The 18244-nt window shown below is 36.6% G+C and overlaps 1 long non-coding RNA gene across 1 annotated transcript; it reads right to left on the bottom strand.

The window, feature by feature from the left end:
* Nucleotides 1-732: 732 nt before the first annotated feature.
* Nucleotides 733-17672, bottom strand: LOC121074678. Its single transcript, XR_005822481.1, has 6 exons — nt 17545-17672; nt 13677-13794; nt 10638-10702; nt 9451-9591; nt 2586-2683; nt 733-1354 (listed from the first exon to the last, which is right to left on the bottom strand). It is a non-coding gene; the product is annotated as an uncharacterized LOC121074678 (long non-coding RNA).
* Between the last annotated feature and the right edge of the window lie 572 nt (nt 17673-18244).

Here is an 18244-nt window from a genome sequence, read left to right as displayed (position 1 = left end):
AGGCTTTTCAAGGCACATATCTTTTATGAAAACTCAAGGAATTTCACATAAGAGGCAAATGTGTCATCACAAATGTCTGGAAGTCACTCTTCATCATCATTTTGTTGTGTTTTTTTTTTTTTTCCTCCTCTTTAGTGCTTTAATTATCTAATGCTGTAAATTATAGAATTACCAGATCTTTCCCTGTCAAGTTTTCTGAAGATGTCAAGCCATGTAAAACTGAAAATGTTATTTCCTCTTCTCAGATATGACTTGTGAGAACAGATATGGCTGTTGGGAGGATGTCAACACAGAACAATGTCTGCATTTTTGAGAAATTTGTGTCCATTTTTAATTCAGAAGTTGCATTCGGACTTCACAGGTTATCGACTGTGAAACTCATCGTTTGCATGCTATCTATCATATGACTAATACCTCACTGAAAATCTTCATCTTTTTTGTATCTTACAGGCATAAATCTCACTACCAGTAATGTAATTTGATATGGTCCATTCTAGCAGCCCTTTTCCCTGTAAAAAAAACTATAATTATTTACCTTTCATGAATCCTGCCCTGGAGAGGCCCATCTCTTCCCCAGCTATGGAAGGAATACAAGCTTCTAACTCCAGGTCCATTGAACCATAGCATATGATTAGCTTTCATGACTTCCATAAGTTCCAGTTAATGTATAGACACTACACATAAAAAAATTTGACTTAAGAAAGTTTAAAGAAATAATACTTAAACCTCAATTTTGAGTCTTTTCTGGTTCTCCCACCTGAATGAAAGGCCTACTTGATGAGCTAATCACCCACCAATGAACAGGACTTCTGAAATAAAAAATATTATGTTTTTTTTGAAACTGTCAACACAAAAATATTTAAGCTTAATAAAAAGCTTTTTCCCACCCTAGATGAGTCAAGAAAACTCTCATTTGTTTTGGTATGCCCATATAAACCACTTTGAAGTAAAATATGAGCGTTTGCTCTCCAGTATCAAAGAAAGGAGAAAAATCCATCATGCCTCTCATATAGAAAATATAAAAATAAATATTTTCCTAGGAAACTATGCATACTAAGTAAAAAAGCCAATGCTAAAGTCCTCGCTGTGCATTCTTGCTAGATTTGCATTACTTAGCAAAGGATATTGAGAACTTTTCCTAAAAAAATAAAAAGTAATATCAATATCTGAAGATATGATGATATCAATATTTCAAAGACCTCTGAATCCCATTTAGGTCAGTTCAAGCCGTCATCACAAAAACAAACAAACAAAGCAGCAACCCAGTCTTAATCTTTCTTGTGCTTTAACTTGATCTTTTTAAAATCTCATATTCTTCAAGAAGATGCACCAAATCTTCATTTATTATTCAGTTCTACAAAACAAAGATTAAAAAACATTTGCAAAAGTTCCTTACAAAAACTAATTATTTTTCAAGAGAACTAATCTGAAAAGTTTAAATTAACTGATTAGTTTCCATCTTGGCATCTTACATTAATTAAAACAAACAAACAAAAAAACAAACAACAACAACAAAAACATGCCAAAACCCACAAAACAATGTTATTTGTCATTTCAGCCATCAGCAACTACGTTCTAATTTTGCATAGGGACAGACACACGTGAAGTTATTTACTGTTACATAGATGTCAACAAAATATGACTCTTACTCATAAGTGTCTAGGGTTTCTAAAATGTACCAGAATACTGGGAAACAAAATGTTTTATGTAATCCAGTAATAATTCTTGCAAAATAATAATGAAAATATTCTCTGGTGAATTTTATTCTTCTGGAATGTCTTGAAATAGGTTTGTGATTAAAAGTAATCCTCTATAATTATATCCACAGAGCTGTTTAAGCTTTTTATCACTGCTAATGAAAATATGGTCATGCCTTCTATGAAAAGTATATTTCTCAATATGATGTGCTGTAAACAACATATCTTTAGGCTATTTTTGACCTTTAACCAATGGGAAAGGTCTGTCTAGTTGATCTCATCTAACTATACAGCAGGTACAAGGAATTAAACCAATTTAGGTTGAGCCTTGGTACAATATCAAGTATCAGACAATGTCTTCCAAAAGGAAATGCTTAACAAGCTTGTAATCCACTATTATATTTATCTAGTCAAAGAGGTAAAATAATAATAATAATAATAATAATAATAATAATAATAATAATAATAATCTGAGCTGTGTTCAACAGAGTGGAATCCCAAGTAAAAATCTATGATATCATGTTGTTTGTAAAAGTTAGCAAGGAAGGCAGTTATGAGCAAATTAAAAGTAAACAATCCACTATGGACCTACACTGTGCCAGACCGCTTGTAAAGTCACACAAGAAAAGTAAAACATTAAATAGCTGGCTCCAGCAGCCTTCACACATTTGTCTGAATTTCAAGGGGAATAATGCTTTTCACTGGGGGGGGCAGTAAAAGAGCTTAAGAATAAAGAAAAACTTTAAAAATAAGGCTTTTTTTTGTCTTTTTTCTTTTCCTTTTTCCTTTTTTTTTTTTTTCCCCTAACATTAATTAGGTCCTTAAAAACATAAGTATAATCTAAGTGGACAACTTTGTTTTTGGTAAAGATATAGGTCCCAAACTCACTATTTTGGCTCTGTTCCCTTGCTGAGATGGAGCCTGATGTTTCTTCTGGGCAGGGGCACTTCATGAGGTTCTGGACAATACGGTGGCACCAGATGTACCTGAGATTTCATAAGAATAAACTGGTTACTTGCCTTAAATCCATGTAAATCTTATCATGCTAGAAATCATCAGGCACAAGGGGGCAAGTTCAGCACGAATTTGATCCAGAGGGGTCATTTACTTCAAGTGTCCAAATCTAATCTACGTACATATTCATCTGCTATTTATTGAAAAGGTACAAGGTCAAATTCAAGCCACGAATCTCAAAAATGTGCTGTTCAGGGTGTAGTTTTGTCCTCCAAAACCAAAGTTTGCAGACACCTTAGATTCTCTCTGTCTGGTGCGATGTGGGATGACCACAGGCCCCCATATGTACACAGGCCGCACCAAGCAGAGGAAAGATGATGATGGTTACCCTTGAAAGTACATCTGGAATGGGGTATGGAGTTTGTTAACACTGCTCCTGTTCCAGTGATGTTCATATAACCAAAGTTGAAAGAAACCTTGAATTTTGCATAGTTTTGACCAATTTTGCTTATCAAAGACAACAACTGAAGAATTTCCCTGCCACCTCTGACTATTTACTGCTTCTGAAATTTGAAATTTTCATTGGGTAAAAATGGCCTTAGGCAGCCTAAACATTTGTATGAAACTATTTTTATTTTTATATTTTTAGGGGATTACCTATTAATGCCATTATTTATTGGTGTACATCTTTAAAGAATATTCAAATGCTTAAAACTGGAAATGGAGCATAATGCAAGGCACTACAGAGCAGATGCCAAGCTTGAAGTGCTCTTAGGAATACATATACCACATTTTAATTTCAACTCCTATTATTATACTAACTAGTCACAAAATGGCTTCCTATTTATGCAATATGTTATCTGTAACATCACTTAAATTGAATAGATGAGTGCCTTCTAATAATGTATGTTTACTTCATGAACTTGTGGGCAATTACATTGTAATTATGTCTTTTGTAGGTCCTTTTTTGCTGACACATAGTGCACCAGTGCATTTTAAGTGTAATTGCAGTTCTCCCTACCATTTAGGAAAGCTGAACATTGTTAAAGGTTTGTAAATTACCTACACTTAAACCATAGGCAACTAGGCAAATTAAATGGCAGTGTCAGTAATATTACAATGTAAATTGGTGCCAAGCATAAGCCAAGGTAAAAGATTTTTTACAGAACAATGTTTATGTAGCACCTCAAAAACTGCAACAGAAAACACAGATACTCCCAAACTTGCAGAAGTGCATGTTTCTGATACCTGAAAAACACACACAGCATACAGTCTAAATATCTATTGACTACCTGAAGAACTGAATGTACACATGTGTGTGTGAATGTACACACATATATTTTGTCCAACAGGGCTACACAGTCATCCAATAGAAGTGAAAGGTATGATCAAATGCCAGTCTATCAGAATTCCATCCTTCTCACATCCTTCCCACCTCAGGAATGGTGCTTCATCATAGAAAATACTTTCCCAGCAGCCTGTAATGTCTTGAAGGCAGGAATGGAGACACTCAGACCATCCCCATGCTGAAAGTTGGATCTTTCCTATTCCCTTCTCGCAAGACCTTGTACTCACCATGAGGAATGAAGGAAACAACCAGCCTCTTTGACCATACTTGTTCATCGCTCCTTCCTCAGGGTAAAGCTGTAAGCACTGCGTTGACTTGCAGTTTCATGGGGCAGAATGTTCCTGTCATAGTTGTGTCCCTGTCACAATTTTAGCTTCTCAACAAATCCACAGACTAGTTCCCCAGGTAAACTCAAGTTTGAGTCCCCAGTGATATTTGACCAAGATCATTGCAGCAGTAGTAACCTTCAAAAGTCTAGAGAAGGAATAGGAATCCCTTATGCCAATCCTTACTCCTGCAGAGCAGTGAGCTGAATCCCAAAGGTGGCTTAAGGAGCGCAGGTAAAAAGAAAACTCTCTCTTGGCATCAGCATGACACCATATTTTCTACAGCTGGGCACTGTTTGATTGGGGTACAGAATTTTAAAATGAGGTTCTTACATTTTCAGCCTGGTGTTTTAAACAGGCTATTCTGTGTGTGCTTTATCATTCACTTCACTACCTTTATTACAAGGTAGCTTTTCACTTATGTTTATCCACTTTGTTGGTAAAACAGAAATTTCAAAGCAGAGAATATTTTTATTTGCACAACCTTTGCCATGATCATGAAGCACAGTTATAAAAATACAACTTTTTTATATTTTTTTCTTACAGACTGGATATATCAGTATTGTTTTCAAGAACAAAAACTTGAGGAGTTGACAGTGTTTCTACTATAGGAATTTGAACTATCATATGCATGGACATGTCACTACAGAATTTTTTTTAAAGTGGATTTGTGTCGCCCTATGGGGCTTAAGAGGATAGTGATTATTATACACTGAGAAATGTGCATTTAGCTTACAAAACCAATGTCCCACAGAGGTGACCACTCTAGAAAGACCAGCAACATCGCTTAAGTAAATTAATTTTGAAGTACTGTCCTGTCACTTCATGCCTCTAGGACAATCACTCACTGGTGGAGACATCCTAGTTTTGGATTAAACCAGCTCAACCATGCAAACTGTAGCCACTGCATGGGAATGAGCATCTGGGATTGACAGCTCACAGATCTTGGCAATAGAGGCCACAAGTCCAATAACATAATTTTAATTTAGAGTAAAATCCTAGTGTCATTTTGGTAGAATTCAATCTTCAGTAAACATTTATCAGAATAAACCCAGGAGGCCTGATGCTGATCTCACTTGCCTTTCTTGCAACTTGGAAGTAGCAATGGAATTATAGTGATGCAAATCAGAATCATATCCTATGGCTGGATGCAAAAATTGGTATGGTAAGTTGGAAACACTCATGTTCCCAGGCCCAGCAAACATGCAAACATCCAACTACAATTTTATACTTTCAGAGATGCCAGGGATTTAAAATTCCTCTCTTTCCATTGGAGTTTCTAACTAAAAGTGAGAACTGCAAACATATAGTACAAGACAAAACCTTTGAGTGGCTGGTAGCCGTTTCCCCATAATTAGCTTGCTCAGAAGGAAAGAGGCAGAGCAATTGCACAGCGCAGACACAAAGATTTTAATTGTGCCTGGCCTTACAAGGGGCAACACAGAAAGTGCACAACACCAACACCAGTCACATTATACATACACTTATAGCTTTGTGCACCTCTTTTCTTTTTGGTTTTCTAAATGCACATTGAGCAGCAGGACATACTACTTAATTTAAAGGTTCCTTACTGCAGCCTTACAAGGAACTTTCTGTGTGACCAGCTAATAGGGACTCAGCCAGCTCCAGCATCATCTCCAGTTACTTTAATTTAGCTGGAATACACCTACTAGTGCTATAATTTAAAGTCAATTGTAGTTTGAAGTCTGACGATTTGCACAGGCACAATAATAATCTCATACTCACAGCCCTTCCTGCACCTCTCCTATACCATTTCTGTTGTCACCTTTTTACATTAAACACAAAAGGGTTTTCAGTAAACATCAGTGCTAAGTGCTATTCCATTTAAATGGACATAAATTATTCAACTACTGCAATTATTGCAAAAATGTAACTTTTAATTTGAGGAGGAAAAAAAACTCCCTTAATTGCTACATTCAGTAACTATTCTTTTATACTCACAATGGACTTAGAAGAGAACAGCAAAGAAGTGAGGAATCCTGTTGCCAAACACAGCCCCTAAATTACTGGCATGTCTATGGAGCTTTCTACTTTAATGCACTTAGGGGGAATAGCTCATCACTAATGATTTGGAAATACAGACCACGTAGATCCTCAATTCAAAGTTGAACAGTAACCTGAGTTTTAAAAAACATGTTATGCTTCCTCCCCCCAACACATATACATATGTAAAAAAAAAACAACACAGTATTAATAACACCAAAATACCATGCCAAGTGCAATGGCCTCCCTACAAACTCTATCACCTGTTTATTTCTCACCCTCAGTACTAACACTAAATTGGGCCTCATGAATTATTCATGAGGGGCCCTTTAATGGGATCATTTTTCCTGGCTAGCACTGACACTAATGCTAAGAAAAATCTCTTGACATTAATCTTGGGTTGAAGAAAGCCCCAAACACCTAGTTTTCTTCTGAATGTTCCCTTTCCTCCTCCTATTTAACACATTACAGAAACCAGTCATTCTGCAGCTCTGTAATGCATGAGTGTGGGCATGGGAGGGTAGAAGGGAAGATACAAGGTTGGAAAGGGAATTTGTGGCATTAGGATTTTCACTCTGGGGACTCTGGGGTCTGGTCCAGCTCACGTTAAATTTAAATGAAAGTTTTCCATTGTCCATTGCCAGTCCTGGACAGCAGAAACAAGTCCCAGAGCCCTGCTTTTTTAGCACATATGCATAACTTTTCTGAAGGAAATGGGAATATCTGCTTGAAAAAGACAAGCAAGATATGAATCTACAACTACACTATTCTAGATAAACTGTCTAGAGTTGGTTAAAGCCCTTTTTTCCTCCCCATTATTTTATAGCTATTCTAATGATGAAGTGATTCAGGGTGTTTTCCAGGACTGATTACAAGAGTAATGGGTCTGGTCTTGCAATTGCAAATACAACCACTGATAGAGGCATAAGAAGCCAAAACTAGGTATTGGCAGATCCTAAAGACAAAGTTGTTTTTAATTTAGACAGAAAGACGATTCCTGCAAAATATTATTCAAATTACAGTCCCTTGCCCAAAGAAAAATCTCTTTAAGGTGCCCTGATATAAAAAAGAAGCTATGTTAGAGAACTGTGAATTGCAATCTAAAACATAGCTTATTAGCTAGGGCTGTATGATAAGGATACCCACCCACAGCTCCCTCCCCACACTCCTTTGGTCATACTGATAAGACTACCAACTGTCCTCATTTTTCTAAAATAAAATACCTAAAAAGCAATACATTTATTTTTATTTTTTTTTCAATTGTGGCCTTTTGACATCTATAATGGTTTTGTGTCTAAATCTGACAACATTTGTAACAAACTGAAGTGACTGTTACTGCTGGAATGTGTCCTGGAGGCTTTTTCTGTCGGAGGAGATGACAGTAACTTTTCCCATGCAGATTAAGCTGGTGTTTACAGATTTGCCCTGGGTGTGCATTTTTATCCAGCCGTGATCAAGTAACACTGCCTGATGAGTGCCAGACAGATCTCCTGATATGAAGGGCTTACACGCCCATCACTTCTGCACAGAACATGGTTCTAATCTGGACACCACGGCAAAGATCAGTTATTACTGGATTTTTGTTTTGCCTTCATTTGTATACCAAAGCAGAGTATTCACGTGAGAATGTGAAAAGCTTAAATGTTTAAAAATCACCTTGCCATTTTACACAAAATAGTGCAATGTGGATTTAAAATTTTTTGTTCAACCTTTATGTTCCCTACACTGAGCCCTAACTGAGAATTTTCAAACAAGAAGCAATAGGGTAGGTGTTTTCACAATTTAAAATCTAGGATTTTTTTTTTTTTAATTCCCTGTTGAATATCTTTAGCATGCATGGTGTACATACTAATATGTGATATGGCAAACTACAGCCTCAAAAGCATATAACCTTTTCCCAGTCAGTGAAAGTGTGAGGTCAAGAGGTTGTTTGCCTTTGTGGGACCTGAAGCTATACACATTACAAAGATACTTTGAAAAGTACCAGTGGTTGCATATTGCTTTCTCAGAACTCCTAGCTGTCCAAGCTGAGAGGGAAGAAGCTCTATTTTCTATATCTGAATTCCTGTTTGGAACCTCTAATTCATGAAAGGATAAGAGGGAAAAAAAAAAAAGCCATCCTTTGAACTTAACTTAAAATATATTTCTAAATATTAGCAACATTAGCATTGCTTAAAGTATTAGCAACTTATTTCACAATCACTGTGTGTTTTCAAACCGTTACTAAAAAACACACAGATATGCCAAAGTAACCCTTGTAAAAGGAGCGCTTGGCTTTGTGGATCAGATTCTGCTCTTTTATCAGCATTTTCACTGCTTTCACTGACCAGGTGATCCATATTTATATTGGTATATGTGAAAACAACACTTGCCATTTAGTTTCCAGTTTGCTTCAAAATGCCACACAATTCATAGATCTTTCCTGCTCTTGTTCTAACTCTTGCACATGCAAGTATTAAGAAACCGGTCCTCTATCCTGTGCAACAGCCAGCTCTGTATTATCTAATGAGCCTTACAAATCGCAAGGCAGCTTGCTGCAGAAGGCAGCAGTCAGAAGGTGCACACTGCAAAAAAATATATATATATTTCAATGGTTCCTACCAAGAGCTGGTGTAGATCATTTTAATACTGACTATACATGAATTTTTGTGCTTATGGCACTGAAGCTGCAGAAAACTGGAAAAACTGATTCCAGAATCTGGTGCATAAAATCAGTAATGTCTAGAGAGTGTTTTTATTTCTTTCTGACTATATTTATCAAAGTGTGAACTGGCAAGCTCCAGGGAACACTGAGTTATATAAAACCTCTCACCTCTGGGTCAGAGGTTCAGATCTGGACAGGTCCTTGGTGACTGAAAGTCATTACCAGCTGACGGCTTTCTGGTGACCTACACAAAACATGCTGGTGGGCTCATCCAGATTCAGTGGGCAGATGTCCATATCACAGAACACACCACTACAATTTGTTCTCTTCTTGGCAACTATAGCTGAGAAACCAAGAAATAAATGGGCATAACTCCTCCTCCCCCAAACCATTACTTTCATTCAACTGGCAGGGTATTACAAAGAAACTTAGACTTGGAAACAGCAAGGATAGAGAATACACAGTGATTTTACTCACTATTTCATTCATAAATTACAATATATAAACAGCAGGCCATGCCAGTTGCAAGTTGCTCTTTTTTGGAGGCACAATTTGATGCCAAGCCATCCCAGGTGATAAGAACAAGCTTGCAGCCTCCCAGTACTTCCAATTACTTCCCTGAAGAGAAGAAAAATGCTGTAAAGGCAAGCAGTCAGCAATGAAGGACACTGGCTAAGGATAAAGCCCATGTCTTTTCTCCCACTACTAACCCAGCCCTGTGATTTTTCCTCTCCTCTGAACAGCTTGGAACAAGCAGAGCACAGGTATAAGGGAGGTTTCTCTGGGAAGTGTCTGCACCCATGTCATAGGATGGGGTAACAGGCACAGAAACGCCGAGAAACCTGTTGCAGACTTCTTCCATCACCAGCTAAAGCTGAGCCTACACTCTAAATGTTGTATATATACTGTGGACTCTTTATGTTTGTTCGTAATATATATACGTTTATATGAATATATGCAGAATCTTATTGGCTGTCAATAATTTGGCTATTCTATAAAACTTGAAACTAAGTTCTTGCATTTTTAAAGGAGATATTAATTTTAATATATCATCTCGCAAATAACTAATGGAAAGCCTAACAATTTCTGATACTCAGTTTTAACTTGTCACGTTAATAATATTCATTGAACCTATAAGGAGGTTCTAAATTCTAAGCAGATTTTGAAAAACACAAATTAAGTCGCTCTTTGACTACAGTTATAAAATACAGAAACTTGGAGACTGCTTACGTCTGAAAAGTTTCCGTGGTTGTACTGAAAATTCAGTGTCATGTGATCATATGATTGTGAGTAATACTTTAAATAGACAATAACACTTACAGACCACATTGTAAAAGAATTGTGGCTAGCTAACTAAATACATTAAAAAGCTGGCTTTAGAGCACACTAGTATCCCTTTTTACTCTACCTGAGGGCAACGAAGTCAAGCTATCTGTCTAAACAGCCTTACATTCATTTCAGAACTTTTTTTTTTCCCTCTGTAACAACTGTACCCATTTAGATCCCTGTTCATGTTAAAAATTAGGTGAATCTTTTTTATTTTTATTTTTTTTGAGCCATTTTCTCGGTAAATTAATTAATTATTTAGGGATCTCAATTAATGACAGTTTCAGCTTTGAAAAAATAAAATTTTACATTACTATCTGATTTACTACGAAACTCACCTATAGGAGGTAATCAGAGGTGTCATCCATCTAAGGATCTGGCCCAGAATCATCCATTTTTTCTTCTTTTTTTTTTAAAAAAAGAATATGTCAGGAGCAATGCGTAAGTACATACCTTTAATTCATTTATTTCTTCATCCATCTCAATAAACACTGGATTTTATCCTTTAGTGCACAAAACAAATAAAAAATCTCCATAGAGATTTTTTATAGCACTTATTGATTCAGAAGGATTTGCTGTAATATTTAATGTTTGATTTGCTGGGGAAGATGTGTTTTTTAGCAGTCACCTGTCTGTTATTCATTTAACTAGGTGCTTGTATGAGCTTTGCACTTTTTAAAATCCTTTTCAGGGGACTTAATTTTCACCTGCATATACACTAGCTGACAGCTTCCTATTCTTCTTCACTGTACTGACAAGTAAACCAAGAATGCCTGTACACATTTCATTATAAACATTTCTTAAGCATCCCATAAAGATTACTTCTGAACGCTATGGCTGAGGCTAGATATGAGCTGCTTTTCCCGGTGATGAAAGGCCAGTGTCTGATCAAATGAGCCATCCAGGCCCTAAAATGGCTTTATAAAAATAGTTTTAATCTCTTCGTTGTCTGACTTCACGGCATGGTAGTGCTGCCCTTAAATAAAACTTACATAAAAATGGTTAGTACAGCTGGTTAGAAAATGTGCTTGAAGTTTAGAATCACATATCATTGTTTACACAGATGACTATTTGGGATAGACTTCAATAGAATCTGACTTTACTAGCAAAGGAGAAGGCTTTGGCAATAGCATACAGTGATCAGCAACAGCAACTCATATTTTCCAACTGAGATCAATGTGGCCTTTAATCCATTAATGCAGACCTAAATATCACCAGACAGATATTAATAGATGACAGTGAAAATATGAGAAAGAAAAGTCTGGAGTAGTCAGATTTAAGAGACTTGTTTCATATTCCAATTAATTTTAGTACTCTACAGGAAAGCAGCCTGTTTCTACATTTTCAATTAGCATACCCTAGATATGAACAAAAATACTTCTTTTCTCCTAATACAGATGCTTTTTTGTTCACCCATTTTGAGCCTGTGTTCACAGAACTGGATTTCTACAAAAATCCTTGGAAGCATTTTAGCAATGCATCTTTTTGAAATGTCAAGGAATGAGTTTGTTTGGAATGGAAGGTTGCCGACAATCACTCCAAGTCATTCAAATGCCAATTTAGATATTTAAATACTAATGCCAGGCTGGGGGAAGGGGGAGGAAAACCCCAAAACAACAAAAACACAACAAAAGCTCCCAGCTCTGTGCATATTAAATTAAACTAAAAATAAAGATGATGGCAGTATCTGCAAGCAATTTGGGTGGTCAGAAGAGAATGGTACCCTCTGGTTTGAAAACAGTGTTTAGTGTTTGCACTGTTCTTACTTGTCAAAATAAATTTGGACAGGGTTCCTATTTCCTGAATTGACTGATGCTTTTCATTCTTTAAATTTCTAATGTGTTATGTCACATCTTATTGTATTTCATGGTGTCACATTGCATTATTTTGCATCACTGTCTCTGAAGTTGATGAAACACAACACAACAGCACATGACAAAAAGGAATAAGCTGCTGGTTATACAAAGTTTTGTAATTCAGTATTTGTTAGATGCTGTAGTCATTGCAGATAATCTTGAACTTTTAATACTTGTACCTTCTTGGTCAGCTAGTGAGAAACCTGTTCAAATTACTGGTTTATTGTAAAGCAAGCCCCCTCTCTTGGGAAACGCAGGGTTGTCGTTATTTACTTGGTATCAGAGTATGCTGCTGCTGCTTTTCAACCTCTGCATTGTTAATTTATAATGATTAGAATGAGATTTGAGACATACTAGGGTAGAGAATTTCTCAGAACGCAATAATGAGAGTATTCATTTGAGACAGCATTAAAGGCACAATATGACTGTTTTGATTTTACAGCACAAATACAGCACATATCCTTGGGACTATTTCCATTCATTATGATTAAGCCATGTCACTCAATAGAGAGAGAACTGAGTTCTCCTCCCTCCCCTCCCCCCTTATTGTTCTTGCTGATAGCAATGCCACAAAACTGAAGATTTATAATCTAACAATTGTGGTCTGCTTAAGAAAAGAGAATATTTACATTTTGAGAAACAAACCAACTTATTGTTATAAAATATTACAGTCTATAGTCCTCACCAAAAAAAAAAAAAATAATAAAATTCTACCCTTACTGCAAGTGTAATTCTTGTCTGAGAAGAAACAGATGAACATAAGAACTTAATAGCAATCAGGATGGGTCATCATGACAATTGTTTGGTCTATGTGCTGTGAAAACTTTAAAACTGGAAAGTACTGGAGGAACTTCCAAAAATTTGTACAAATATACAGAATGGAAACAAAAAGCCACAAATCAGAGTCTGTCTGTCTTTCAGTTAAATTGTTTTTACTTCTGAATGTGTTTTCTGAGTGGATGTGACTCAAGGTGTTTGTGTACTACCCAATTCTGATTTAAAATTTTTGCTGTGACACAACAAATTTGCTGTAAAGAAATACAGCAGTTTTATTTCTTTTTCATTCCATTGTTCTAGTCCATTGCAAGACATGGGCTGTTGTTGCTGTTTTCCTCTGAGAAGAGAATAGATAAACTAAAGATATCATGTAGTATTTGTATTATATTAAGGAGGTTATGTTAGAAAATATATCCAATAGTACAACCAAAAATGTGCCAGAAACTGTAATAAGCCAAGCAAAGGACTATGAAGTGAGATTGCCTGAAAAACAGAACACAGAGTTGAGCAGGAGTCATCAAGTTCAAGCACGTGCCAGCACATGAATCACATCACATAAACCCAACTAATAAATCTATCTGAGCTCTGTGTTTACTCCCACACTCCTGTACTTATGGCTCTGGTGTCTAGAAACCTCCTCTCCATTTCTTGTCCAAATGTATTCATAGCCAATTTATGTCCATTTGTTCTCATGTCAAAATTATCATTTAATTTCACAAGCTTTTGTTTCTCCCCTGGGTTTACCTCATCATATATTTATAGACAGCAATTGTATCTGCTCTCAACCTCTGCTTTGCCAGGCCCAGCTTCTTTTCAGACAGTCATCCTTTTCTCTGATCACCGCACTAGTCACCCTTTGTACCTGTTTCAAAAATAAATAAATTAATTAATTAAAATTTGAACCACAGCCACGGGGATTCAGAATTTCAGGTGATGTTTAACAAGCACCTTGGTTGATGGCATATATACTCTCCTTGCTTCATTAAAAATATTTTCCTCAATATATCTTTAAATTTCATTTTCCCTTTCCGTGGTCTAAGTGCACTGGTAGTTCATAGTAATTCTGTGATTGACTGTTGCAACTAGGTAGTTTTCCTCTCTGTCACTCTCCACTGATGAGCCTACAGTTCATAGCAGATACTTTTCATTAGTCCCAAAGTGCATGACCTTGCAGCACATGACATTAAATTCTATCCCATTTCTATTACCCCAGACTTCAAGGTCATTTAATTCTTCCTGTATAATATTCCAATCCTCCACTGTATTCATGACATCTCCCAGTTTTGTATCATCAGCAAATTAATTAGTACACTCCTACTTTTTCTGCCTAGGTCATTAAGGAAAATATTAAATAAAATTAATCCCCAGACCAATCCTAAAGGAACTCCACTAGCAACTTTCCTCCAGAGAGAGAGACAAATCCTTTCAACATAACTCGCTCGTCTCCTTTTCAGTCACTTTACTTATATTTTAGCCCTGATACTTGTCCTTATCTTTTCCTATTTAACTAATTATTCCCCATGTAGTAATCTATCAAGCACTTTAATAAAGAACAGATAGGTTGAATCTACTGCATTTTCTTTATCTCAGAAATCAAGTTGTCATTAAAATAAAGAAGGTAAGATAACAAGTTTATCTGCATGATTTTTTTTAAACGAATTCATGTTTCATTTAGTCCCATTTTTTCCCATTTTAACTTTATTTTTATTCTCAAAGTCTTCATTTAATTTTTGGGTCACACCTAGACTATCTTTAATTTCTACTCTATCCTCAATGCACAGTGATTCTCTTGTGTTTTCCGCTCCTCGCACAACTGAAAAAGCTTTTCCATCTGTTTAATTTGGTTTGCAGTGTCTAACTCTGCTCGACTTTTGCCAGTTCTCTGTATCATTATCCTTATGAAGTGCCAAGATGTACCTTTTATTTGCTAGCCTGTCCTTCCCCTATGGCCACTCCTTGTTGAGTTTTTATCATTTCTTGTAAAATGTCTGAGGTAGTAATTTATCTGCTAAGGCATACAGTCCCACATGTTAGTTCACCTGGCTGGAGTTACATCACCTTGTTGGTTTAGTAATTGCCTAGTAAAGAAATAACTTGAGTGAGAAATAACTGAACCTTCCTGTCAGTGGCATTCATTTTCTTGTGTAGGCTGGGCAAAAAAGTCCTCCACAAAATAAAATAAACAATAGATTTTATCATATACTTCAGGGACTGAAATGACAGAGCTGCATCTCTAAAGGCTGTTGGTTGATGTCACTCATCCTTGCAGATAGTAGCACACCTACCTGGACAGGCAAGAGCTCAGTACAATCCCAGATGGCAGGAAACATCTAGCAGGCATGTCAGAGAAAGGTGACTTCTCATAAAGCCTTCCTAGTGGTATTTGATTTGATACAAACCCTGTAGAGCTCGCTCATGCACCAGATTGTATAGATGTTCCTCTAGTGCATTCTGGAATGTATCTGAATTGGGCATAACTGTTTCAAGAGGCCTCTAGCGAGTACCAGTGAGCTCTTATGCGACCTTGCATGGATGGAAAAGACTGTGGAGGACCTATGAGCAGAGCAAGCACAACACTTCAGAGCAGTGTGGAAGAGTGTGTGGTTTTGCATGGGGGCTAAAGGTGCCAACTAGAAATAGGAGCTATGAAATCAAAAACTAGTATCTCTGGTCATTAAAATTCATGAAGATTTTGTCCTTTAGAATTGTTTTTCCTGTGTTTGTGTTTCTCCCCATAGTGTTGTTAGGCCTATTGTCTTAACTAACGTGCATATTTGCATTCAGCATATTCACCTACATTCTCCATAGTTTCCTTTACGTAGTTGCTGTCCTGAATGGTCCTATGGAATGGAATGTCTTCCAACAGTACCTCTAACTCAGTGATGATTTCAAGCTGCTTCTGCAGTCAGAAATATCAGTATAAGGTGCATTACATATGTTCTATGTGTCAAAGTTAAAACAGCCAAATTTGAGAGAATGAAATGGGGGGGGGGGGGGGGGGGGGGGGAAGCCTCTACAAGGGTTCTCTTATTTCTTTCAGCATATTCTGATGTTTTAAAGATTATACTTGACTTCCAGTTATATATATGTGGACGAAAAGACCCTGCACATTTACACCATGTTCTTAAAATATGGGGCAGCCAGTGCACTACAGTTCAAGGGGAGGGATCTCATTATAAAAACACAGAATCCGTCACGCTGGCTAGACCAAATTTTCCATAGCTGTTTCTTGGCTCCAGCATCGGTGATTAGCTAGAGAAAAGCAGAGACGGTGGCATGCACGAAGTGTTTTTTTCCCCAGTTTCTCCTCCTGCACTCTGGATATTACTGACTTAGGAACTTAGTAAAATCAGTGTTGCCTCCAGGTCATCTGGTTTAAGAACCACCAATGGACCAAAATTTCATGACTCTGCCTTATTGTCTTTTCAACCTATCTATACTTTTAGCCCTCACATCTTCCTGGAGAAGTGAAGTCCACAACTGAGAGCGTTTTCTCAATTTTATACATAAAATGCTCATGTGGTTTGGGAGCCCTGAATCTTGTACTGTGAGAAATAGTGATGATTCCCTGTTCACATTCTGATATCATTTGTGTGGTTTCATAGTTTTGTCTTATCTCTCTTCTGACATGTCTTTTGCAAGGTAAAGAGTCCTAATCTACCTAAACTCATTCAAAAACAGTTCCATTCTTCCTGTCTTCCTTGAAATCCTTTCCCAGCTCTCCTATGTCTTTTTGGAGATGGGATGATCAATACCAAACACTGTATTCACAACACTGTGGTGTTACAGAAGGTTTAAGCAGGAGCAGAGTCCTTTTGATTTTTTTTTTCCTGTTTCTTGCCCATAATGCTTAACATTCAATTTGTAAATTTGACCGCTACTGATGTTTTCAGAGAATCATCAATATTGACTCCAAGACCTTTTACCTGAACATTTTGGAAGCCATTTTTGCATAGGATGAAGTGTATTTTTTCTCCATAAGTATTAGGACATACTACTGGGCACCAAAGATGGAATTCAATTTCCCAAACAGGCATCTGATGTCACAGCGGAGTCAAGCCTGTGTTTTACTTCTGCTACTCTCACGTGGATATGTCAGGCACCCTAGGGACTCTAAAATTACTCTAGATATCTATTTGCAAGCAACTGGAACACACCCTGAATGTCGCATACCATTTTGTCACCCAGTCAGATAGGTAATCCTACTTCAGGCCTTGATAGACATTAGTAGATCTATCAACCTTGAAAACTTTCGTATCACCTGGTAACAGTGGCATTATCTGAATAATCCCCCATCCTTTATAATAATTATTTATGCATATATGTACAAATCCTCTGTGATTCCATTAGCAACCTTTCTTCGTTATGAAAATAGTTATTTTATTCCTGCCTGCTGTTTCTTATTTTTATTCAGAACATATTCAAGCCATTTTCTCTAACCTCTTAAGAACTTAGTTACTTAAAGATCTTTTGAGTGAGGGAACCTTCATATGGCTTTTTGAAAACCCAGATATAGCATCTTGATCACACAGTCATAACTCACATTGCTCTCTGAGCTCAAATAAAATTGTATTTGTTCCCATAGAGACTGTATTCATACTTACTAACCTACCTGTTACCAAAGCTAAACTTCAGCAATTTCAGGTCTGAATTCTATCTGGAAAAATATCATCCGATCCTCACAATTAGGTCCTGTTGATTTCATCCAATTTGTTCCAAAATCTTTTCTTTAGACTCTTCAGTTCAAAATAGCTTCTTATATTCACACCTGGAAGAGAAGAATATCCTGATATCCTTAATGCTAAATACTAACTTAAAACTTCAATTTATCTTTCCTGCTTTGACCTTATGTTACTTAGATGCTACATTTATACTTTCAACATTGAGCAACATCCAGGAATTCCTTTCAGGACATTCAACAGACTCTGCTGTACCCCTTGTACAGACAAAGAAGATGAACAGAACATCAACAAGGTTTAGCACACCTCTCCAGTACAACATGCAGGTCACAACCTTCCAGATAGATCTTTCTTCTTTACAAACCACTCCCAGCATACGCCTTGTATTGATATCGGCTTTAATTCAAGAAAAATTAAATCAAAACAGATATGTGGATAAACAGGAGACATTTTTATTGATAAACCTACTCAGTCTTACTATAAGACAGAAGTAAATGATAATTTTCAGTATGTCACCAACCTTATTGTTTTTGATATAATCCTCTGTGAAAGATCTTTTTTCTTTTTCATGTAGCACTATCATTTTTACATATATTCAGTGCTAGTCATCCAATGTCTATCACGAATTAAAAA

This window comes from Cygnus olor, chromosome 9, assembly GCF_009769625.2.
Source record: "Cygnus olor isolate bCygOlo1 chromosome 9, bCygOlo1.pri.v2, whole genome shotgun sequence".
NCBI classification, from domain to species: Eukaryota; Metazoa; Chordata; class Aves; order Anseriformes; family Anatidae; genus Cygnus; species Cygnus olor.
Note: the sequence above shows the minus strand (reverse complement) of the source record. Positions and strands in the feature narration are given on the sequence as shown.